Source organism: Pantherophis guttatus, chromosome 1 (assembly GCF_059756535.1).
Source record: "Pantherophis guttatus breed Tessera chromosome 1, ASM5975653v1, whole genome shotgun sequence".
NCBI lineage: Eukaryota > Metazoa > Chordata > Lepidosauria > Squamata > Colubridae > Pantherophis > Pantherophis guttatus.
The window spans coordinates 37,299,426-37,326,308 of NC_142063.1; the positions used below are offsets into that span (position 1 = coordinate 37,299,426).

Sequence of the window (26,883 nt, forward strand, 5' to 3'; positions counted from 1 at the left end):
GATGAATAAAGCCCTGCCCCTTTTAAACATGTCACTTAGATTAACAAAGAATTTCTAGGGAAGAACAAGTGAATGATTGACAAAAATTTTCTTATTGCTCTAGCTAGCAGAAGGAATGGTTCAGGAAGTGTTTATTGTTCCTTCTACGGTTATCCTTTTATTTTATCTGCTACATTTTTAAAAACCGAGATTCAGAAATCTGGAACACAAATTGTAAGAGTGGGGTAGCTATACAATTTCAGTTGGGGGGGTGTTATTTTTTTGATAGATACTAAAGTTTGACTCTAGTATTAAGTTTGTATATAGCTTGAATCAAATTGGGAATATAACTTAGAGGGGGAGTAAATAATGTAACTCATCTATAGTATGGACCAGGGGTGAAATCTACTTACCTTCCTTACTGGTTCGGTAGCGTAGAAAGTAAAAACACATTACTTCCTGGTAAAAACCAGGAAGTAATGGCACCCGGGCGGCTGGGCGGAGCTTCGCTCCCCCATCGCTCCCAGATTGCCAAACCACCGGCCAAGATAGCTACCAGATCGGGTGATCCGGTCCGATCCGGGAGCATTTCACCCCTGGTATGGACATGTATTCCAAACATCTTACAAATTATCTCATATTCATCCATCAGTTAGTCAGATACTGGAAGAGTATAGGAAGAAGGGTCTGGGGATTCACTAAGATTCTTAAGAATAATTACATTATTGCATTCTTTTAACATCCTTCAAACATCTCACTCAGATTCTCTTCAGTGTTCCAAGAATGACAATTGGTGATTTTCTCTATTACATTTGTATTTCCAGTTTATTGGAAATAAGACCAAGTAAGTATGTAAACCTAGATTGAAACTGATTGATACTGTTGCCATTTGGTTTTGAAGAGCAATTTGCTAGAATGTAGATCAGATTGAACAAAGGACCTCTCAACAATTTTTACCAAGTGACTTTTTATATGACATCCTTCAGAAGAATTAATCTGTTCCCTGGATGCATACAACATACTGAACTATAAACTAGTCAAACAGGCCACAAAAAAACTAGCCAAAGTTAAAACTAAAGAAGCTTGGAACATCATGCAAAAATAATTACTAGTTCTTTAACTGGACTGATTAATTGTACTACATGACCATTTCTTATAAAGGAGACAAAATCATTAAGCCAAATTTCTCCAGGAGCAGGAGAAATATGCCAATCACTTCTTGATGTTAGACTCATTGTTAGCAGCAGCAGCATAATACAGCTGATTTCAATATTGTGATTATCACAAATAGCAATAACAAATATATTGTAGTCTGCCATTTTATTTGTCTCATAATATTGATATGATCCCTTCTATTTACTGAGATTATATCTATCTATCTATCTGTCTGTCTGTCTGTCTGTCTGTCTGTCTGTCTGTCTGTCTGTCTGTCTATCTATCTATCTATCTATTTATCATATTTCTCCAAAAAAAACCCACCTTAAAAAGAAGTCCTATCATGCTTTAGAGTGCATGCAATCAAATTAAGCCCCACCCATAAATTTAGCTCTAATTAAGACCCTGCCCACCCTGGGGTACAGGGGGTGGGGCGAGGCACACAGGTAAAAAAATAAGCTAGAGTGGGGATGGGGGGTGGAGCTTCCCTACTTACCAGGCCTCGTATACCCAGACATCTGCCTCACCTTTTCTTGTGGCCGCTTGCCACCACTTGCACACATCTTGCTGGCCTCTGTTTCATCTTCAGATGCCTGCTGGAAAGCATCTGCAGCCGATAACAGAGCTCCAGATCAATCCAGAGCTCTATTATCAGCTGAAGAAGGCTTTCCGGAAGGTATCTTCTGAGGGTCGGTAAAATAAGGACCCAGATTGGGCAATATGCTGACTCTGTAAACTGCTAAGAGAGGGCTGTAAAGCACTGTAAAGCTATATATAAGTGCTATTGCTATCTAACTATCTATCAAATTATTGGCCACCCACAAGGTAAGATTTTGGTAGACCTAGAAGCTAAACCACTTGGAGTTAGAGGATAGTATCTATCAGAAAATAAGAACTGGTACTGTTTGGAGAAAATTTTGCAATTGACCTTCTTTACATGGTGAGCATACCACAATCTCTGCAGTGGCTTTAGAAAATCATAGAGTATTTTGCTAGATATTTTCACTTACCTGTGGGACTTCTAAAGCTACCATCCTCTCTACTGAGCAAACCTGTCATGGGAGGGTTAAAGAACATTACAAACATTTCCTGAAACAACTTTCTGGAAAGAGGAGAGTGTGACACTTGCCAGAGATAAGCACCTGGTCTCCTTAGACAGCTGGCTTTTTGTTAAGCATGTGGCAGGAAATTCTCTGCTTGAGGTAAGGAAGATTGAGACACTTCTAAATTACATTCCCCATGAGTGTTGCTAAGGCGTACTTACACATATTATATGAGCTAGAAAATTAGTACTTTCAATTGTTATGGTTACATATGCAGTAAAGTGTCAGTATTTGCAGTTTTTCAAAAGTTTGCCTATGGTTTATCATATAGTTCACCCACTGAGAAGAAAATGTACCTGCTGTAAAATGATGAAGTACTCAGGGGATAGAAGGAAAGCATTGTTAACTCTTAACTGCAAACTCTGAAATTCCCTTAGGGAGGAACAAATTCTGTAGATGTCAAATAACCCCTTATTGACATTGCTCACTTTTTGTTTCTGTTTTAGAAATACTGTAATAGTCAGGGAGAGAACATGAACAAGGACAAAAACATTACATTCAAGAACATGACTGAATGAGAAACTGGAAGGCAAGTTCCCTCAAGAGTTGGATGCCTCTGTAATAACTATACTCTTTCTTAATAGGCACTATACTTTTACATGGCATTTTTGTCAATTCCCACCCCACCCTCCATTTCAAGTAACTTGAAATATTCCAAAAACAATATTTCAATGAGAGCCAGTTTGCTATAGTATTTAAGATGTCGAGCTGAAAACCAGGAGACTGTGAGTTCTAGTTCCGCCTTAGGCACAAAATCAGCTAGGGTGAGTCACTCTCTTGCAGCCCTAAGAAGCAGATAATGGCAAACCACTTCCAAAATCTTGCCAAGAAAAATGCAGAAATTTGTGCAGGCAATAGTCAGGAGTCAATATTGACTTGAAGGCATGCACGCAGAAAAGAGTAATTTACAATAATTAGTAAAAATGTGATAAAACCAATAAACTGTTCCTCAGCCTTAACAAAAAAAGCAATGGTCAATTTCTTGTCACCATCAAAGCTGACATCAGCCAGAGTATAGAAAAAGTTAAAGAAGTAGTGCAAGAGAGGAAGATGTGGAGAGAACTGGCCCATAGAATTGCCAAGAGTCAGTCACAACTGAACGGATAACATCATCACAGGGGTGAAATCCAGCAGGTTCTGACAGGTTCTGGAGAACCGGTAGCGGAAATTTTGAGTAGTTTGGAGAACCGGCAAATACCACCTCTGGCTGGCCTCAGGAGTTGGAAGGGAATGGGGATTTTGCAGTATCCTTCCCCTGGAGTGGGGTGGGAATGGAGATTTTGCAGTATCCTTCCCCTGCCATGCCCACCAAGCTACACCATGCCCACCAAGCCACACCCACAGAACCGGTAATTTAAAAAATTGGATTTCACCACTGCATCATCTTCATCAATTTCTTGTGGAAATGCTCCCAAGAAATGTTGCCAAGAAACAACATTGACTAAAAGGGAACAAAAAAAAATCTTCCTGTAATACAGCATTATCATTTTATCCTGTATGATATAATTGACTAGAGTTGTTTAAAGCCATCTGTATCTGATATATTTGAGTTTTGCATGTACCTAACTACAATTTTATTTAAGAATAGGCAACCTGGTGCCTTTCTGCTGTTTTAGACTAAAACTTTTACAATTCGTTGTTCACACTAATGGAAGGTATGGGACCCAAGTCCAAAATAACAATAGGACACTAGTTTATATCACCAGCTTTGTGCATCATTCTTTAATTTAAAAAAGAAAAGAAAGTCAAGGACATAATATAAGCCTTTCTTTAATATACTCACTTATTCCCAACTTTCACTCATATAGACATTAATACATTCTGAAATTTTGCTGAATACAGTACAAACATTTTCAGAAGCTTTCCATAAAAGTAATGGCTATTTTTTAAATAATATGAATATAACATAAACATGATTTTGTTTGAATGCAGTTATATCTGGGAAGCTTCATAATCCATTGCTCCCCCATCCCCACAAAATAATCCCTCCATTTGGATCTGCTGAAAGGACGATATACTTGAAACTCAGCCTGGTTTATTTTAGCAATAGATTGAAAAATGCTCAGTTTTAGTAGAGCATGATACATGCCCATTTTTGGTAATTACCTCATGATTTTCAAGGTGCTTATAGACTGATCTATTTATGATTTACACCAAAATCTTCACAGGTCTCAACCTCAGATTGACTAGTCTGAAGTACGTTGGATCCTGGATTTTTGAAGAGAGGAATATCTATTCTCTCATCACTTAACATTTCCCCAATTCTCTCAGATTTTCCAGAAATACTACTTGAGATTAGGCCTAATCACAAGTGGCTTTCTTTAATAAACCAGGATATCATTCATATTACCACATTAAAACAATATTCCCTGAACATATTTCTGTCAGTCTCAAATGTCAGTTCTGCCTCTTTAATGTTGCTCTTGACAAAGATTCTCATTCAAGAAGGCTGTAAGACAAAGTAAGAGTTGAGTATAGCAGTACTTCTTTATGACCACGTCATATAGCATTTTGCCACCTTCACTGAGCAATTGATAAAGTGATTTCCCTCCCCTCCCCACCCCACTTTCTTTTTATTTTGAAAACAACAAAGCAAGTTTTTTTGTTTTTTTTTTCTTGGCAGCCTTCATTAACCTGAGCTCATTCTGAACTCATCTTAGCTTTCTTGACATCATCATGACTATTTCAGGCTGTTTGTATTCATTCTTCCTTGGTAACCCATCCTCTCCTTCTGTCTTTTACATGCACCTTTTTGCTTTGTTTGTTTTCAGATGTCCTGTATATTTTTTTTCTATGGATAAATTGACCTTTCCTGTTGGCCTCTTTTTCTTTCTCATTGGAATTGTTTGCAATTATGATTTAAATATTTATTTCTCTTGTTTTTAGGAATTCCCACCCCTCTTGAGATTTTTTTTCCCATTATACATTATTGGCCTTGTCAGCAATTAAATATTGGGTGCTACTCATGCTTACCTTACATTCCTGCTCCGATTTTCTTACAGTCTGGCTGAGTCTCTTTCTTTCAAAATATTTAATTACTGAAAACTCTGGTATTAGCCCTAACAGAAGAATTAATATTGCCCCAGTTATTCAATGACAACGATGCATTTCTTGACCAAGCAAGCAGACTAAAATTAATACTCTTCTTTCCTCTTCTTCCCAATCTGTTTCCTTATGATTTTTCCTGAGTCTCCTGGCAAATATTTTTCTGAAATTTTGTATAGCTAATTCTGCCACACTTGGAATACTGAATCCAGTTCTGATCACCACAATACAAAAAAGATGTTGAGACTCTGGAAGGAGTGCAGAGAAGAACTGATGATTAGATTGATCCAACTGATCAGTTATGGCTGGAAGCTAAAACATATGAAGAATGGTTACAGGAACTGGGTATGTCATGCCATGATAGCACTGTTCCAATACTGGAGGGGCTCCTACAAAGACGAGAGGGTCAAACTATTTTCCAAAGCACTAAAAGGCAAGACAAGAAACTAACCAAGAAGAGAAGCAACCTAGAACTAAGGAGAAATTTCCTAATGATGAGAGCAATTAACCAATGGAATAGGTTTTGAACCTATTCAGAGTATTCAGACCCTATTCTGAGTGCTCTATCACTAGAGGCTTTCAAAAAGAGACTGGACAACCATTTGTCTGATATGATATAAGGCAGATATGCTTGAGCAGAGGGTTGAACTAGAAAACCTCCAAAGTCCATTCTAACTCTATTATTCTATATTCTATGTTCTATTATTGAATTCGCTTTTTAATACCTCTTTCTCTTCACCTTTTCCCACTGGGCACTCATACCAAAGACATTTCCCTCTTAAGCTCATGAAGAACGTGTATCTCTGTTAGGACAATTGTAAGTTATGTGTCCTTTCTTAATACAATTTCTCATGAACTACTTTTGAAACTTATTTGCAATATTTATTGAAAGCATTCTAGGTGTACATGGTAAACCTGTACATACTTCTCCGCCCTCATCGCGTCCACAGATAATCACCCAGCTGCCCTGTTTAGGGTATCCTGCTCCCTCCTGTATCAGAGGGTGGGGGATGACCCTTTGCGGGGGGGAGCCGAGGAGTTTAATCAACATCTGCGGGACAAGATCACTCAGATTCGGGACAGCTTGGACTCTGACTGGGCAGAGTTGGACGGTGGGGAGGTAGCAGGTCTTGTTATCTGGGAAGAGTTTGACCCTGTTACCCCAGAGGAAGTGGACAGGATCATGAGGAAGCTGAGTGCAACCACTTGCATACTGGACCCGTGTCCTTCCTGGCTGGTTTATGCAGCTCCGGAGGTGACACACAGTTGGATCCAGACAGTGATAACGGCATCCTTGGATGGAGGGAGTTTTCCCGCCGCCTTGAAGGAGGCGGTGGTTAGGCCCCTCCTTAAGAAACCTGCCTTGGATCCAACCATTCTGGGCAACTTTCGTCCGGTCTCCAACCTTCGCTTTTTGGCGAAGGTTGTTGAGAGCGTGGTGGCAAGTCAGTTTCCGGTGGCCCTAGATGAAGCAGATTAGACCCATGCCAATTGGGTTACATGCCAATTGGGTTACACAGAGACGGCATTGGTCGCGCTGGTGGATGCTCTCTGGAGGGCTCGGGTCAGGGGTCATTCCTCAGTCCTGGTCCTATTAGATCTCTCGACGGCTTTTGATACCATTGACCATGGTATCATGCTGCGACGCCTCAAGGGGTTGGGAGTGGGTGGCATCGTTTTATGGTGGTTCGCCTCCTACCTCTCGGGTCATACGCAAGCGGTGTTGGCAGGGGGCAGGGGTCGGCCATGAGGCCCCTCACTTGTGGGGTGCCCCAGGGGTCAGTCCTCTCGCCCCTTCTGTTCAACATTTACATGAAGCCACTGGGAGAGATCATCCGTGGTTTGGGGGTGGGGTATCATCAGTACGCTGATGATACCCAGGTTTTTATATCCACCCCGAACCAGCCCAGTGATGCCCTCGACATGATGTCCCAGTGCCTGGAAGCAGTACGGATCTGGATGGGGAGTAACAGGCTTTGACTCAACCCAAGACCGAGTGGCTATGGATACCGGCATCTCGGGCCAAGCAAGAAGTTCCAACGCTGTCTATTGGGGGCGAGGTGTTGCCTCCCGTAGACAGGGCGTGCAACTTGGGTGTCCTCTTGGATTCACGGCTGAGTTTGGAGGGTCATATCACAGCCGTGACCGGGGGGGCGTTTGCCCAGGTTCGCCTGGTGCTCCAGTTGCGCCCATACTTGCACCGAGATGCCCTACACACAGTCACTCATGTGCTAGTCACCTCCCAGATTGACTACTGCAATGCTCTCTAACTGGGGTTGCCCATGAAGACCACCCGGAGGCTTCAGCTGGTACAGAGTGCGGCCGCACGGGTTGTTGCGGGAGTGACCCGATACTCCCATATTACACCTCTCCTGCACAGCTTGCATTGGTTGCCGGTTGCCCTCCGGGTGAGATTCAAGGTGCTGGTGTTAACCTATAAAGCCCTTCATGGCTTAGGCCCAGGCTCTTTGTTGGACCACCTGCAACCAGCGTCAACTTCCCATCACCTGGTGCGCTCTCACAGAGAGGGCCTACTCAGGGTGCCGTCAGCTAGACAATGTCGGCTGGTGACCCCCAGGGGTAGAGCTTTCTCTGTGAGCGCCCCCACCATTTGGAATCAACTTCCCTTCAGGCTCCGGTTGGCCCCTGACCTTCACACCTTCCGCCATGAATTGAAAGCCTGGCTATTTATGTCCCCCAAGCTGGATTGATGGGGTAGTATATTTAAAAAATTTTTTAAAACTTTTCATATTTTTGTGTATATTTGTTGATTTTAACAGTTGCTTGGTCGATTGTTGTTGTGAGCCACCCTGAGTCCTTGGAGATAGGGCGGCATACAAATTTTATAAACAAACAAACAAACAAACAAACAAACAAACAAACAAACAAATAAATAAATAAATAAATAAATAAATAAATAAATAATACATATATTTGCTTTCACCTAGACACACAGTAAAGTGTAATCTTTTTATGGAGTCTTAATAATAATAGCTGCCTTAGTGGAAGAAGACTTAGTGAAATATCTAACATTCCTAAAACAGGATGCTTTATACAGTAATGCCACTTGCAGAAACAGAGAGGTGAGAAGTAAGCCCCTGATTTCCATATAAAAATAATCTAAAAGCACATGTGGGAATGTGTTAAGGAGATAACAATGCCCAGGGGGGTGTTTGAGTTCCAATGATACTTACTCTATAGCTGAGAAATGCCCCAAGAATCTCCTTCTATGGCAGCTGTACAAAAGAAAATCCATCTTCAGCAAAGAACAGACAGACAAAAATAAAAAAAATATAATTAGGACTGAACCATTTGAACACTTGCTCCAGGAACGTTAGGCTGAAAAGGGCTACTATATAATAACATTTATTTATGAAATATGCTTACTCAACATTATGCTCTGTTGCTATCTGATGTGACTAGAAAACAATACTAATCAATAAAAAGATGGGATTAAATAGTGAAAATCTGTCATGTTACTATTGTCTATTGTCAACGAATGGGCATCAATTCAGAGGAGTTTATTAAAATCCAAAGTTAAATGGTATGCAATCGGTTAAATTAGAATAGGGGTGTAAAACTCAAGGCCTGCAGGCCGGATCTGGCCGATGTGGTGCTTAAATCTGGCCCATGGGGCTGGCCTGGAAATATCAAAGGACTGTCCCATGGTGCCTCTCCTGGCCAAAAACGGGCCAGGCGGAGGCCTCACTGGGGGGCCGTGAGGCTTCCCTGGCCTCCAGCAGCACTCTACTGGCCAAAAATGGGCCATAAGGACACCCCGTGTGGCCCATTTTCAGCCAGCAGAGTGCTGCAGGAGGCCGGGGAGGCCAAAAAGGGAGCAGAGGGGGCTGCGCAAGTGCCCCCCACCCTGTTTTGGCTATCAGGGTGAGCAAGAGGCATCCGTCCAATCACCACCGCTCCCGTTCCCCACCATCCCACCGGCCCATTGAGGGGAACTACAATGCTGATCTGGCCCTCGTAGAAATCCAGTTTGACACCCCTGAATTAGAGGTTCATGATTAGCAGCCAAAAATCTATAAAATACATTCAGAATTATGCAGGAAATCTGAGATTTGTTCTTTCTTCAAATCCTGGATTAACTGGGGAACTGGCAGAATTAACCTCTGCTTTTTTTGTAGCATCCCTTTCTGTTCTGCCACTTCTTTTCTTTGGAGAAAAAATACTCTGTATTTGGGATAGTGATACTCAGGGGACAAAACCTAAGTAACCTTTACCAAAGTACTTCATAAATTGGTGCATAATGTCATCATTACACAGTGATCTGTGCTTTCTTTATATATACTTTAGGCTTCATGGTTATTTCATTAGTACATAGTAAAAATAATCACTGTTTCACAATAAAAATAAGACTTGGGTCATTTGTTTAAAATGTCATGTACAATAACCCAATATGAAAGGCCATCACAACGTCTTCTTGGGTCATTGTCTGCTAATGCAATTTTGAATATTATTGCTTTCCAGCCATTACTGTTTATTCTAGAAGACTGGCAAGGCTCATTAATGTGAATGAATGCCAGGAGATGACATCATTTCCATTTAATTGTCTTGTTTATTAGCAATGTCTTTTCAGTTGTTTTAATAAAAGGGCAACCGAAGATAAAAGGGTACATTTGCATTCTTAAAAGAGATTCTGACAAGGTCTAGGAAGCTGTTGACACTTATTGTTTGCAAACGAGCTAATCAAATAACATTTTAATCTTCAATTCTTGCAACTCACCATTTTATTCCATTTTGACCTATCTGTATTTAATGCTTTTTTTATTCAAGAAAGAAGAGAGTATTAAAAATTTTTTTTAAAGGGTCTTATGTTCATGGTTTTTTTTTTTTTTTTGCAATAGTGAAATTGTAAAAGTGTCAAGAAGATTAACAATAAGTGTAATGACTTTATTAAGATAACAATGCCATATAAAATTGGCACAATCCCAAATTATTATTATTGGATTATGGACTTCTCAAAAGAGCCAGGTTTTTACAGTGTGTTCAAAATGTGATAATTTGCACCTAATCATTTGAACTTTGAATGAGAACTCTGTATTGATTTATTCTGTTACGATTTATTTCCTTTTCTATCCAGAAAAGGAATGTTTTCTAACATCATCATTCAAATCATTCCTTGTATGATTTATTAAATTATTGGTTTTTTTATGCTGCCATATCCCCTGTGAGCTGACTCTGGTGGCTTACAGGCTATGACTCTGCTCTTTGGAGATACAGACTCATCAAAACATTTAAATATCTTTCCAAGGTCTTCATTGCTACCCTACCAAATGCTAATCTGTGGGATTATTCTTGATTGCTGGTTCCTTTACTGTAGACATTTGATCCAAAATGTAGCATTTTAATATCTTCATTATCAGTTCTCATTACTGTACCTGTTATTAATATATACATACACTCACATACATGTGTGTGTATGTGGAAAGAGAGGGAGGGAGGGAGAGGGAAAGGGGGAGAGGGTAGAGCGGGAGGGAGAGGGAGAGGGAGAGGGAGACGGAGAGAGAGAGAATTCTATGTTATACTTATGTTATCTGTTCCTTACTCTGGCCTGCCTCAAACAAGTGACATCAATTCCTGTACTACTTCTTCGGGTTAAGTGTTTAGAAATCAAAAAATCCAGTTTCACACAGCTCTACTAATAATCAAAGGTGCATCCATCTATCAAGAAAGCTGCTCATTCTTTTTCTAAAACAAAAAAAAATCCATCTACATGACTGAACTTCATTGTGCCTATTCCTCACTTTCTGTCTCATCTGAAAACATATCTCATCTCTATCATTTATTCCTCTGATCACATGATAAAGCTGTAAATAACCCACTGCTGTGGCACTGATGGTATTGGTGGGCGGGAAAGAAAAATTGTGATAGAAAGTCAGCTCACAATATGACAAGCTGTAAACATGAAAAATTATTCCTTAGGTTACCCAAAGACTTTTAAAAACGTCGGTTTTTTTTTTTTTTCCTAGCAGATTCTTAATGAAATGGGAGACTCTGGCAAGCAACTTTTCTGTTCTTCTGCCTGTTAGGTGCTGACTTTCTTTAAGGTTTCTGTAAATGAAATCAAGTATACTGTATATAAATTATATTTTTACATAGAAGACTCAGCTCTCGATTCTTAATTACTGGAACCAAACTAGTATTTGCATCACAAAGCTTATATTAAAAGATTATTCTCAGAGGGGCAAATTTTTATTAAGACTGCTATTTTGTTTGCTGTAAGGAAGTCTACATGATAATTATTAATCCCACAATAGAAATTCTCAAAACAAGGTGGTCCAGCCAGAAATCTCCCTTTCTGCCTAGAATATACCCTTTTGTGTAGAAAACTTTTGGCGCTCAAGCGTAATTGGGGTTGATGCTGGGGCTTGTTCATTCTATTTATTTTATATTTTATGTATTTTATATGTCAGTTTTCTTAAAAGTAAAGGTTTCCCCTGTCCAGTTATGTCTGAGTCTAGAGGGTGGTATATATCTCTGTTTCTTAGCCAAGGGAGCCTGCATTGTCCAAAGATATTTCTGGGGTCATGTGGTCAACAGGACTATACACCAAGGTGTGGTACCAATTTATCTACTCGCATTTGCATGCTTTCAAATTGCTAGGTGGGAAAGAGCTAGGACAAGTAATGTAAGCTCACCCCGTTAAGTTTGGGTCTTGAACCTGGGCTGTCAGCTTTTAGGTCAGCATCTTTAACCACTGAGCCATCACGCCCCTCAGTCAGTTTTCTTAATATACATATAATTTAATCGGTTTAGTCCTGATATACATTTTTATGACCATTTCTTCAGCGCAATCTTTAAAATGTAAATGTCAGGCCGGGAAGCCATCTTTTGCATTGGGCCTTCAGGCCTGCTATAATTACTACTGTGGGAAACTGGGAGGGGGGATTGTATGGAGCATGGGTGATATGTATTCATAATAACATTCTTTTCTCAGAGTCAAGGCCATCTTGCCCTTTACCTGGAGAGGAATGGCTGGGAGAAGTCGGCTTGGTGTTTGGATTGGAGCATGTGATGGACTTGTAGGTGTTGGGCTTAGACTTTCCTTTGGGTGGGGAAACACTGGAAACTTTCAGATTCGGGTTTTCCCAGAGGTGCCAATATGACATCTTTAATAAAATGGAACTTTGAGGAAACTCAGGCCTTGGAGTTTTCTTTCATTGGGGGTGTTACTTGGAACCTTGACAGTAAGTTTTACTCATATATCTTGTTTTTGAAACCATAGCTATCCTTAATGGGATTTTTTTTAAAAAAAATGCATATAGCTTAATATATTTTTTCAGCATTTAGAAGTACACATACTATACTTTTTCTAATATGTTTCTTCTTCTTCTTTTGCATTAAACTTTTATCCCAGAAAAATGGATGCTAATGGACTATTCAGTGCTCCCATCTGCAATAACATCTGTTTTGGTGGTCCCACAGATAAATTCTCATGAAAATCCTTAGTAAGAATACAGCTTTATCATGCCTACTCTAATATAGAATATGTATTTTGATAGAAATAAGTGATGTTTGGAAGAGATAAAACTATAACTGGCTTATCAGACACTATTGTTTTATGATTCCTCAAAAATCTTAGGAAACAAGCTTCTAAACAGCATTTGTATGGGAGTAATAGTGATAAAAACTATTAACCGCAATAAGAAAGAGGAACTTGTATGAGATAAATCCTTGGCCATCATGGCAAGTTTAATACTGGTCGTTCATCAGGGCTGGTGGAAAATGTCAGAGAATATAGAGTAGGAGTGGTGATCATGTGTTTGTGTGAATGCTGCAACAGATGAAATAGAAGGATTGGTCATATGTGTCCCTCATTCATATTGAATGAGCGATCATTAAACAAGGACTAGCTATAGAGAAAAATTTTAAAAAGCCAGTTTGGCATAGTGATTAAGACATCAGGTAAGAAACTGGGAGACTGTGAGTTCTAATTCCATTTAGGCAAAAGCCAGCTGGGTGGTCCTGGGCCAGTCACTATCTTTCAGCCCTAGGAAGAAGGCAAGGGCAAACAACTTCTGAAACCTTGCTAAGAAAACTTCAGGAACTTGTCTAGCAGTCACTAGGAGTCAAGACTGACTTGAAGGCACCTTTTCAAATAAATAAAATGGATAAAGCCTAACAAAAGCACAATTAATCAGAATTTTTTTTAAAAAAATGCCAGTGAAATTTGGTAATTGACTTAGGCTTATTAAAAAGGAGGAATGGGAGACACAGTCCTCAGTTTTCCCACTCCTAATTTAGAATCTAGAGAAAATAATTAAATATTCCTAGCTTGGACTATAATAAAAGTTGGAAGGGGATATGATAAGCCTTATGAACTTCCAAATTACTATCAGACCTGTATTAAACTCCAGGCTGGAAAGAATATCTGATATGGTTTGATCCCCAAAACTGTTTCTAGCTCTCTCAATTTCTCAACCTTTTCTTCATCACGGATCCCCTTTACATACCTTTTGTGGCCATGGACCATGGCCATGGACCAGTGGTGAAATCCAAACTTTTTTACTACCGGTTCTGTGGGTGTGGCTTGGTGGGAGTGGCTTGGTGGGCATGGCAGGGGGAGAATACTGCAAAATCTCCATTCCCACCCCACTCCAAGGGAAGGATACTGTAAAATCTCCATTCCCACCCCACTCCAGGGAAGGATACTGCAAAATACCCATTCCCTCCCCACTCCTGGGGGAAGGATATTGCAAAATCTCCATTCCCACATCAGTCTGGGGCCAGCCAGAGGTGGTATTTGCCAGTTCTCTGAACTACTCAAAATTTCCACTACCGGTTCTCCAGAACCTGTCAGAACCTGCTGGATTTCACCCCTGCTATGGACCCCCAAGACTTAACTCAAGATTTAAATCATAACATTTATTCAAGCCTTCATGTATCCCCCAGGGTCCGTGGACCACAGGTTGAGAATCAATGATTTATCCCATTAATTGATATGCCTCCTTTTCCAAGCATTCTTGGCACTTCACTATCTTTACACACCTTTTTTGTTCCTTAAAAACAGTTATTGGGTAACATGGTTCAACAAAATAGGAAAGTGTTTACAATAAAAAAAATAAGAAGTTCCAGAAAGTAAATAGTCAGATATCTTTATGAAGTATAGCTATTCTGATAGGTACTTTCATGTAGCAGTAGACACTGGAAATAATTACAAATACCCAATTTTAAGAGCTTGGAAGGTTTGGAAGCATTTCCATGCTGTTTTGGCCATAAATTGTATCTCACAACATAAACAGAGGATCAAACCTTGTGACCCTCAGAAAGAACAAGTCACATCATAGATAGCAATAGCATTTATTTATTTATCTGTTTGTTTGTTTATTTATTTATTTATTTATTTATTTATTTATTTATTTATTTATTTATTTATTTGTTCGATTTATATGCCGCCCTTTTCCAGAGACTCAGGGCAGTTTACAATGGTTAAGCAATAGCCTTCATACTTTTGTATATACCTGCTTAGTAGGGCTTTCGCCGCCCCCCCCACCCCCCAGCGGTGTTCTTTTTTATACAAAGTCAGCTTATTGTCCCCACAAACTGGGTCCTCATTTTACCTACCTCGAAAGGATGGAAGGCTGAGTCAACCTTGAGCCTGGTGAGATTTGAACTTGCAATAATTGCAGGCAGCTGGTGTTACTTAACAGTGCTTTAGTCTGCTGCGCCACCAAGGCTCTTACACTTATATACCACTTCACAGTGCTTTCCAGCCCACTCTAAGTGGTTTATCTGGGTCATCATTTTACCCACCTCGGAAGGATGGAAGGATGATTCAACTTTGAGTCGGTGAGATTTGAACTGCTGAACTGCTGGCAGCCGGTGATCAGCAGAAGTAGCCTGCGGTACTGCACTCTAACCACTGCACCACCGCGGCTCTTATTGCTATATAATGCTATATAATAATGATGCTATCATTATTGCCAATATGAGTGCTAAATAGCACTCTCCAATTAGATGGAAATCCTGTGGTGTGCTTTTGTTCAGCTATCGTTTTCCTCTCCACTTCTGGTTCTAAAATAAATCTTAAAAGCCATGTTAGCTCTCTTCTTAACTGTCTTTAAGTGAGCTTAAAGAAATGAGACAAGGTAATATCTGTAGTCATCTTTAAAATGATGCACTTAGAAAGATGACATTTTAGTCATAAGTTTCCTTCCACCAAAAAAAACCTTTAATGGGGTTTTCAGTGCATAAAAGATTCCAAATGGGACACACTTTGCATTGCTACATTTTCTAAAAAAAAAAAAGAGTCCATAGTTCTTTCTAGAAATTGTGCTTCACACATGCAAGTAATATGCATAGTAGGAAATGTATATATTGGATCTTTATGGCTAATGTTATTTCCTGATATTATCTTCCAGGCTCCTGTATTGAGCTGAAGACTTCAAGGAAGATTTGGCTAAAAAGGTAAAGTTCCCTTTGCACATATGTGCTAGTCATTCCTGACTCTAGGGGGCGGTGCTCATCTCCGTTTCAAAGGCAAAGAGCCTGCACTGTCTGAAGAAGTCTCCGTGGTCATGGGGCCGGCATGACCAAATGCCAAAGGTACACGGAACGCTGTTACCTACCCACCAAAGGTGATCCCTATTTTTCGACTTGCATTTTTTACATGCTTTCGAACTGCTAGGTTGGCAGAAGCTGGGACAAGTAATCCTGTTATGCGGCACTAGGGATTCGAACTGCTGAACTGCCGACCTTTCAATCAACAAGCTCAGCATCTTAGCCACTGAGCTACTGCGTCACTTAAGATTTGGCTATGGTTCAGTTTAATTAGCAAATTTTGCTTCATGCAATTGAAGTTGAACTCTATACCGGTTATTTGGACAAGGTTGTATAGACTCTCCCAAATGCTTGCAAGTCCCTCTTTCAAATAATCTGGTGCCAGTGATCTTGAAGCAGATAGATCTTGAAGCATGGATAATTTGTGGCATTGTGAGATCCACAAAGGCTGACAAACATATTGATATACAAAGACGGTTGTGAAAAGAAAAAAACATTAACTGTGTTGCAGCACCTCAAGGTGATGTGTCTCTTTGAAATGGGACAGAGAGTGTAGGGAAAGTGACCTATGCATTAATTCATTGAAGATCAAGAATTACTCATTGGATAAATTAGATTTAACTCACTTGAAATGGGATTAGAGTGATGGAAAACTGCTGAATATAATTTTTCTAAGAATTACACTTGCTGTATGCCTTTAAATGAGAAGCTCCATCTTAATCAACTTGTAATCCTGTCATTTAAACAAAGGTCTCTTTGTCATTCCCTATGATCATTTAAATTTATAATATTCTGTCAGCCTTGTGAAATTTCATTTACTTAAAGTCAGCTTCTTTTCTTCATCTGGTTCAAAGTCCTAGAAGACTAAATAAAATAGTTAGAAAATGCAAAGTTTTTCAATTTCCTGTGGCTGAAGGAGAAATGTGCTCATTGTACATATATACTATATCAATATGAATTCCATTTTTACAATACTTATATTTGTCTAAATTGCCATTTCCCATTCCTATAATCTTTAATACAATTAATTTATAGTACAGTGTGTTTCATCTGCAGAATATCCCATTCGTTGACAAATGGGCCTTTTAAGTATGCATCCACTTCACCAATTTATATCTTAAAGTCTGGTTAAGTGACATGGATCTTGCAAAGTCCCCCCTTCAGATGGATCTTGCAAAGAATTTTGTGAATACAGGCTAGTTATTGTACTTAGTGATGAAAATTCTTCTACAGAAGAATTTAGGTAATGGCTACATAACTGGTCAGGTTGAATGTGATTGCATGTGCCAAATTTCATTTTACATCTTGAGCAAGAGAACATTTGGGAAAGAGGATCTTGATTGAACATTAGGAAAAACACCAAGTGGAGTTAGATGGTGGTACCACTCTGTTTCCTCAGACTGGTAAAGTCCCCTTCATTGGAGGAGCTAGGCAAAGATTACACATCAATGTGAGGGGGATGTTTTAATTTGGATTCTTGCACAAAGCACATGATTGCACTAGATTCCTTAGAGAAAGCCATTCAAGTACTGCAAGATCCTATAAATTAAATAACTTTATTATGAATAAGGAGGGTGTGATGGCTCAGTGGTTAAAGACATTGAGCTAGTCAGCTAGAAAGCTGACAGCCTGGGTTCAAGACCCAAGCACCAAATGCAGGATATGCCCCAACTTCTGCTCACCTAGCAGTTTGAAAGGATGCACTGAAGTGGGACAGTAACAGCATTCTATGTGCCTCAACATATAGTCATGCTGGCCATATGACTACAGCAGTGTCTTCGGACAATGCCAGCTCTCTCGGCTAAGAAATGGAGATGAGCACCGTCCTCTGGATTTGGACATGGAAATCTTTACCTTTACTATGAATAAAAGTATCATAAATTGCAGTAAAGAAGACTTTTATGCCTATATCACAGTCTTCTGGTGAAACATTCATCAGTGATGAGAACTTTCAAGGTCTCTGTTATCCTTTTCTTTCTCAACGCCAGCTCTCTGCTAAACAAATAATTTCCTCAACGCTGTCAAACACGTTACTAAGTCTGCATTACTATTAATCTTCTCATCGTTCCTATCACCCATCTCCTCCCATTTATGACTGTATGACTGTAACCTTGTTGCTGGTATCCTTAAGATTTATATTGACTGTTTCCCTATGACTATCATTAATTGTTGTACCTTATGATTCTTGATGAATGTATCTTTTCTTTTATGTACCCCGAGCGCGTATGCACCAAGACAAATTCCTTGTGTGTCCAATCACACTTGGCCAATAAAAAATTCTATTCTATTCTATTCTATTCTATTCTATTCTATTCTATTCTATTCTATTCTATTCTATTCTATTCTATTCTATTCTATTCTATTCTATTCTACATTATTTGATATTTAAACCAACCGTCAATTGAAATAGGTATGTGAGTTTCATTTTTTTAGTTACATTTTACCTCTGAAGGTTGTAAAGATTTATGGCCATAAATTCAGAATGAATTGACTGAAATTTGGGGCTATTTATTCATTTTAAGCTTTGTTGTGCTTTCTTTTGCAAAAATTCATATACTCTAGGTATTCCTTTGTGAGGCAATGATTGAACAAAATATTGTTTCTACCCAGCCATGAAGCCCAAGACTGTTCAAAATGACCCAGAATATTTCAAGGCATGAAGTGGATGTGTTGGCCAATGGATGGATTTGCATTTAAATGATATCCTTCTTTCTTTTCAAAATATTTACATTCCAGTGAATTTTAATATTGACTGGTAGAAAGTTCACCCATGCAGAGCTCTTTTCTGAGAGAGATGGGCAATTAAAAAGTATGCTGAATAAATAAATATAAATAAATAAATAAATAAATAAATATTCTAAATAGTTCCTTCTTGTGTTATATAACTTTATCACACACTTGTTTGCAATGTTCTATTCTGAAGTTTAAACCTGCAAATATGAACCTAATTTGTTAAATTCTGTCCATAGATATAGAGAAATGCAAAGACTCATTATGGATTGTCTTTTTTTTCCTCCTTGCTAGAAAGGTTATAGTAAAGCTAATTCTGATTATTACACTAACAACCAGTTCATTGCCCATAATTTGCTCTTTTCCATCCTGTACACATTTTGCCACCAGAGATTATCTCACTAATGCATCATTATTGTTCTCAGCATTGTATCATTTGTTGCTGCTCTTTAGAAAGGATTGCATTACTCACAGGGTCACAAGACAAATTCTGTTCTACAGCCATGATTCATGTAGTCTGATGAAATTCATTTCCCGTCTTCATCCAAATGGAGTGCTTTGTATGGAGGCAGTGTGTAAATCTGGATGGAAATAATGATATGAGCATAGAGACACTTCTTTAAATCTTGTTGGTGATGTTTAAAATGTGCATTGTTGGTTAACATTAAGATTTAAATCACCTTTAGAGCCCTTTGTTACCATTTCAAAGCTCAGTGTAGAAAATTTATTGGTATTCCAATTTGGTGTGAAGTCTGAGCACAACACAGAAGCAGCCATTCAGAGTACATTTTAATTCACTTGAAATGTGATCGAGATTAACTTCCGATGTCCCTGATTAAAAATAGCCCAGAATCCTACAGATCAGGGATGTCAAACTCAAGGCCCCAGGACCGGATCCGGCCTGTGGGGTACTTAGATCTGGCCCACGGGGCCGCCCTGGAAACAGCAAAGGGCAAACCTGTGGTGCTTCTGCCAGCGAAAGCAGGCCCCTGAGCTCCATTTTTGGCTGCCATGACCTCCTGCAACCCTCTGCCACTGAAAACAGAGTGTACTCTTTTTTGCTGGACAATTTTAAACAAAAACTGGATGGCCATCTGTTTTCGATTCTGTAGTACAGGGGTGTCAAACTTGATTTCATTGAGGGCCGCATCAGGATTGTGTTTGACTTCGGGGGGCCAGGGTGGGAATGGCCAGCTCAACATCACTCCTGTCGAGGGTGCCTGTGGCAGCCCGAGTACTCTGCCAGCGAAAACTGGCTCCCAAGCTCTGTTTTTGTCTGCCATGGCCTCCTGCAAGCCTCTGCCATATGTAGCCCTCCTGAGCTCCGTTTTCACTGGCAGAGGGTTTCAGGAGACCGTGGCAGCCAAAAACGGAGCTTGGGAGCCTGTTATCGTTGGCAGAGCGCTCAGGCCACCACAGGCACCCCTGATAGGAGTGACATCAAGCTGGCCACACCCACCCTGCCCCCCCCCAAAGTCAAACACAACTCTGATGCGTCCCTCAATGAAATCAAGTTTGACACCCCTGCTATAGATCATTTCCCCCTTGTTACAGAAAAAGGAGGTAGAGCTATATTTTTTTTCAATTCAAACCTCAAAATTGAGACAAACTGTGATCTGGATTAGCACAAAATAGGTTGAATTCTTTTTGGAGTGAAGAATCTAGTATAAAGAGTGTTGGGTGATTTTTTGCATACTCCTAATTGAAGCAAATTAAAAAAAAATACTTTCTGAATAAATGGTAGGAAAAGCTTCCTAAAGATAAAAGCAGTTTGGCCATGAAAACCATTTTTCAGAGTGTTCCTGAATCTTCTTTTGGCTGGATGTGTTCAAGCAGATACTGAAAAGCCATCTCTAAGGGATGCCTTAATTTGGATTCTTACATTGAATATGAATTGGACTTGGTGGGTTAAATGATCCTTCCCAACTCTAGAATCCTTTGATCTATTAAAGCTGTTATTACAGTCAGTATTATTTCAACTCCAATGCTTAAGTAAATACTTGCTTTCATTCATGGGTGAATACAGCCAGAAATGACAACCTTGCTGTTCTGGTGTGATCCATTTAATTCAATGGAGGGAAGAGAAGACATCTTCCACAAGCGGAGATGCAATTTCAAATGTGAAGAAGGATTCCAAAATGTGTCCTACTAGTTTGCATTTGATGAAAAATAGAATAACAGAGTTGGAAGGGACCTTGCAGGTCTTTTGGTTCTATCTCCTGCTCAGGCAGGAAGCCTTATACCATTTCAGTCAATGGTTGGACAAATGGTTGTCCAATCTCTTCTTAAAACCCTCCAGTGTTGGAGCATTCACAACTTCTGGAGGCAAGTTGTTCAGAGGTGGTAATTCAGCCAGTTTGCACCGGTTCGGGTGAACCGTTGGCAGAAATTTGGCCAAGGTCACCAAAGCGGTAGCAGTGGCTGGCTGGCCATGGCCCCAAAATGGTCCCCCGGTCGCCGCTCACTTGGCTCGCCTGCCATGTTTGTTGCCGCCATGTTTTTCACGCACGTGCATCCCATTACTTTGCAAGTCCAATGGGATGCATATGTGCAAAGAACATGGCGGCGATGGCAGCAGCTTTTTCTACGACCTCTAGTACTTTTTGGTAGCTAGCGGCCAGCTGCCACAGCTGCAAAGCGGCTCTTTAAAGAATCTTCTTTCCAGCCATAGAAAACTCCAGTTATCTTGCCTTCTGGACTCTGGACCAGCTGCCATGGAAAGTAAGCAGCCCGAACAAAGAGGAAGTGGTGGGAGAGGAAGTGGGGCTAGGGCCGAGGCTTCTAAAGGAGGGGAAACAGGGGCAACTGGCGAAGGGAGGGCGGGGGTAGATAGGTGGAAATTCCAAACATTTTCCTACCTTTTCCTGTGGGCATGGCTAGGTGGGGGGGTCATGTGAGTGGGCATGGGCGTGAGTGACATCAAATTAGCCATGCCCACTCAGTCACATGCCCCCCACCTAGCCACGCCCACCAAACCAAAATTTTTTGAAACCCATCGCTGAAGTTGTTCCACTGATTAATTGTTCTAACGATCAGGAAATTTCTCCTAACTGCTAGGTTGGTTTTCTTCTTGATTAGTTTCCATCCATTGCTTCTTGTCCTGCCTTCTAGTGCTTTGGAGAATAAGTTGATCACCTCTTCTTTGTGGCAGCCCCTTAGATATTGGAACACTGCTATCCTGTCTTCCCTAGTCCTTCAAACTCAGTTCCTGCAACCGTTCTTCATATGGTTTAGTCCAGTTCCCTAATCATCTTTGTTGCTCTTCTGCACTCTTTCTCGACATCTTTTTTTATATCATGATGACCAAAATTGGATGCAATATTCCAAGTGTGGTCTTAGAATGATGACCATTGTATTAGCTAGCAGAATATCTACTAAGGTCTATCTCTTTTTTATTTCTCCTACTCTCTGGCCTTTCTGATTCAATAACACATGAGAGAGAAATATTCTGGGAGTTGACTTAAAATCACAAAAGCATTTTTGTGGCTCTGTTTCTATACTAGGAGCATTTATAAATATATCAGGGGCTGTATAACATAATGTATCTCAGTCTGTGGCAATTATCTCAAAAATGCCATGTGAACAGAAGATGCCGCAAAGTGTAGTTTTCAGTTCTTTCTAGTTATGCATCTATGTGAATAAATGAGCATGGACCAGTTGATTGAAACTATCGTATAACCAGAAACAATTCTTGTAACAGCATTCATAGGAAAGGAAAAAAAAAATCTGATACTTTTCAACAACTATATTTGCAGTAGTTTCATTCGTGCTACATTTATTTACCTGCATACCTGATGACACTGTTGTACAGAAAATAGTATGTGGCATAAGCTGGGGTTTACAAAGACTGGACAGCCACCTATCTGAAATGATATAGGGTTTCCTCTTTGAGCAGGGGGTTGGACTAGAAGACCTCCAAGGCCCCTTCCAGTTCTATTCTGGCTGATTGGGAAGTGCTTTTTCACTTAATAGGGTATAGTAACTGTAACCAACATTTTCTCTTTTTTTAGTGCTCAAGATCATATAGCTTTGCATGATAAACAGACTAGCTTTCCATGTTAAATGCATATTTGAACAAATGACATTGGAAAACTGCTTCCAAATGTGTATATTCTACATTGGTGGAGCATAGGTGAAATAGGGAAACTTGAATTACTAAGAACAAAGAATATTTCCCCAACAGTAACAATTTCATTGAGCGCATAAAAAAACCATTGCAGCTTATGATTCATTGGGGAAAAATTGTGAATATAGTTGGTTAATATCTTTTTATATGGTTCATTCTAATAAGTTTATTATCTAATAATAGCTGTATAGATCAAAGTGTGCAAACTTTGTATTTCATCAGGATGATACAAAAAAGAGAAAAATCCAGAAACTTAAACTGGATGATACAACAATAAGGTTTATTGACTCTAACATTGATTGTTGATTTGAAAGCTTGCACTCTCATTTTGACTAAGCCTAAGAACAAATTATTAATTGGCTTACTTTTTCTTTTATTATGGCCTGTGATTTTTGAGCATATGTACTGTTTATTTGCTGTTTATTTTGTTTCCATCAACAGGATATAAGTAGTAAGATTTTTGGGGGGTGATAGCTCCTGTATTATGAGGATTCTTGCATTATAGTAGTTAAGGCTCAAGGCTAGAATGAGAGAAACTGTGAGTTCAAGTTCCACCTCAGCCATGAAAGCCAAGTGGGTAAGTTTGACTTGGGCCAATCACACTCTCTCTCCAGTTTGACTTGGGCCAATCACAACCCACCTCATAGGGCTGTTGTTGTCAGAAAAACAGGAAGAGGAAGGTGTGCTGGATATGTTCACTACCTTGGGTTATTGGTATAAATAATAAAGCTGGGAGAAAACTAAATAAATAAAATCAAACCTTCCCAAGGTAATTTGCCCTAGTATTTTCTTGCATTGCCAATGAAGGCCTACTTTTTAAAGGAAAACTTCTGAGGATCAGTGGGCTGGTGCCGCCACCTGTTGAATCAATGGACTGATCAAAGGGTGAGTTGAGTAAATACTGTTCTTTGCTAAATTCACATTTAACTGAAATAAATTTCTAAACAAGCCTTGGAGGGGAAAAAAAGTAAGAACTACAGATGCTTTAAGCAACAGTCTGGAAAATGCCTGCATTCTAAGTAGTTCCAAATGACTTTTAGACTTCTTTTAATCCATTTCTTGCTGTTCTCATCTCTAACAAGATCCAGCTTGGCAATAGGAACTTGCAGAGAAACCACACTGTGTATCAAATGCAAATTATAATGCTGTGCCCTGAAATCCTAGGAAACACTTCACCTAAAGTTATAGCTTTGCTGCTGATAAAAACTCTATCAAAGAATAAATTCCAAATAACCACAGGAACCCTCGCCAGTTCATCATCCCCTTCTTCTCTATGGGCATTAGAGTCACAATGCTAGAGGCTAGCAAAGCTTTAATTTGGGGAGCTGGGAGGGGCAAAGCACCAACATCGAACTGTGCCAAATTAGCATAAACTTGATCCATTTGTTCATTCCATGCCAGAGAAGGATTAGTCTAACTGTGATTCAAGACATAAGGAGGTTGGTGTGTCTCTCGGATTAGCCTGCTTTGTGATAGATGCCATTCAGGAGTCTGACAAAGGAGAAGGTGGGGGTGGGTGGGAAGGGGGTAAAGACATGCCCTAATCATTCTACAGCCTGCTCAGAGCGATCCATTCTCGTATTCCTCTGGAGACATGATTAGCAGTTCCATCCTGTGACTCGGCCTGATGCTATCTGCTTGTGATATTGTAAACAGGATTTCTTGAGAAAGAAAGCATTAGATGGCTATCTGCCATGTTGCACGCGAACAAGCCTGATGAATATAAATGCACCCAGGCAGAGGGCAGGGAGGGTGGGGGGAGAGAGAGAGACAGAATGCAAGTTTATTGTCAGGCTTAAAATATATTGATTCCTGAATTCAGTGGCCCAGGTGAACAGAGTTCTCTCTTTCTATCTTGCTGAAATGTAAAGTTTTATTACCTCATAATAAAGTGAAAGGATTAATTTCAAATAGGTCCTGCAGAACGGTTGCACACACAAAAAATATCATTTCACTTTAATAATTTATACTAATGGAATATGCAATGTGATCTATATGAGGGTAGTAGAAGAGACACCAAGCAGAGAGTGGAATAATTTAATCTTCCTTTCCCCTTTCTTCTCTTCCTTCTATGGGTCTCATAGAAGACTTGATGTGACCCAAATGGGGAATGGTGAGAATCTGGGTGGTTTTTTTTTTTTTCTTTTTTAAGAGGCCCCATAATTTATGCCAAGAAGAAGCAGAAGGTGGAGATAAGTGCTAAATGAATGGAAGTTGAATACCAAAAGATCTAAAAGACGTCAGATTTGTAAAAATTCAGATTGACTCAACCTCTGCTAGAAAAAATAATAATAAGAAGAAAATAAGAAAGGTCTTGACTGTTTTTTTTTTAAAAAAAAATCTCATTCTGTTTGATGAAACAGATTTTTTTTATTTAATTAAAAAATAGAGATATTTGGTGAAATTCTCATGAGTGGGATCCCATCATCTTGCCTTACCTTACTAGCTGCTTACTTTAATTAGAAGACTAATGAACTGAGGGTTTTGCCTTTCACTATACAGCCAACTTTCTGATAAACATCAGTTTTTCTGGATTTTCTTATACATAAAGCCAAGGTTGGACTGGAAAAATACTGAAAACTGAAGGAATCAAGATGCCCTAAGGAAATGATATCAAGAGTCTAAATAAAGATGAACACTACAAATATCTGGGCATTCTTCAAGCTTCAACACTGAAGTCAAGAAAAAAGTTAGAAGTGAATATATCATGAGAGTAAAGAACATGTTAAAATCCAAAATCACTGGAGAAAAATATCATCAAGGTAATTGACACCTGAACAATTCCAATCTTTAGATATATAGCTGAAACAGTGGACTGACCACAAACAGAACTGAAGAGCCTGAATAGCTACACCAGAAAAATAATGACAATGAATCATGCTTTTCATCCACGCAGCAATGTTGACAGACTCCACTTACCAAAGAAAATGGAATGGAATATTGCAAGTAACCAGAAGAAGGGGAAAAAATATCTGTAGGACAGTAAAGAAGATGTAGGGAAGTTGGCATACCAGGAAAGCTTACTGATTATTGGAGAGACCAAAGTGGATTATAAGAAAGATCTTCGGTCTGACTTAAGTGTAGTACATAAAATTATCTGCCACAATGTCCTACCTGTCAATGACTACTTCAGCTTCAACCACAACAGTACATGAGCAAATAATAGATACAAACTCAAGGTAAACCGCTCCAAACTCGATTGCAGAAAATATGACTTCGGCAACCGAGTGGTCAATGCCTGGAATGCACAACCTGACTCTGTGGTTTCTTCCCCAAACCCCCAAAACTTTTAACCTTAGACTGTCTACTGTTGACCTCACCCTAATCCTAAGAGGTCTGTAAGGGGCATGCATAAGTGCACCAGCGTGCCTATCGTCCCTGTCCTAATATTCCTTTTTACTCTTACTCTTTTCATGTATTCAAATTATGTTTATACTTTTACCTGTTATCTTATATATGCTTGACAAATAAATAAAGAAAAAAGAAAAAGAAAAAAAGAGGGAGAGATGGCAAGGCAAAGTATTACAAGGTATGTATATAAAAACTAGCAGACAAAACAAATAACAAGAAGATCTGGCAATGGCTAAGAGTAGGAAATTTGAAGAAAGAGACAAAGGGGCTAATTCTGGCTGCACAAGACCAAGCATGAAAAATAAATTCATACAAAGCCAGGTGAAGGACATGAATCATTATCATTATTATTTTTGTGGTCTTTTTCTAGTCCATAGGGTATCTTGATTCCTTCAGTTTTCACTATTTTTTTCCCTGTTGTTGGTGAGGGTAGCACATCTGTACAGTCCAAACTCCAGACAAGTATATGTCAGATGCCTTCTTACTGATCTTCCTTCTCTTGCAGTTTTCTAAAATCATGTTGTCAATTAGGAGCTGATTTTTTGTCCCTTTGCTGTTTGGGCGGTTTCCTTTCTGCTCTGATGGAAAGAGTATGCTGTTGAAATGCCTCAGCTACTACATCAGTTAGCACTTTGAAAATTGTTAGTAAGCAGATAATAGACCTGTAGTTGCCTGATGCTATCCCTTTTGTTGGATCTTTTGGATTTATTATTATTATTATTATTACTATTAAAGTAGTATTTATTCAATAATTTTCATATGTTTGGGTTGATAAAAAATCTAGAACTTCATGAAGGGCTCAACAAGCTGAAGAGTTTGGGGACTTCCCCTGTTTTATACAAAGCTTCTCCCATATTTTTGTACTGAATATTGTCTGTG

At 39.4% G+C, this 26,883-nt stretch overlaps 2 long non-coding RNA genes across 5 annotated transcripts in view; one reads left to right on the forward strand and one right to left on the reverse strand.

The window, feature by feature from the left end:
• LOC148116386 (uncharacterized) overlaps positions 1-26,883 on the reverse strand; it is a 56,867-nt gene that overhangs the window by 24,121 nt on the left and 5,863 nt on the right. For 3 of the 4 annotated variants that reach the window (XR_015728372.1, XR_015728371.1, XR_015728370.1), the window contains exons 2-3: positions 19,000-19,108; positions 8,477-8,538 (exon numbers count right to left, since the gene is read on the reverse strand). This is a non-coding gene — a long non-coding RNA (uncharacterized LOC148116386). The remainder of the gene's footprint in view (positions 1-8,476; positions 8,539-18,999; positions 19,109-26,883) is intronic. The other variant, XR_015728373.1, reaches the window with a different exon arrangement.
• LOC117666153 (uncharacterized) overlaps positions 23,357-26,883 on the forward strand; it is a 79,532-nt gene continuing 76,005 nt past the window's right edge. Inside the window, exon 1 of the long non-coding RNA XR_004591657.3 lies at positions 23,357-23,538. This is a non-coding gene — a long non-coding RNA (uncharacterized LOC117666153). The remainder of the gene's footprint in view (positions 23,539-26,883) is intronic.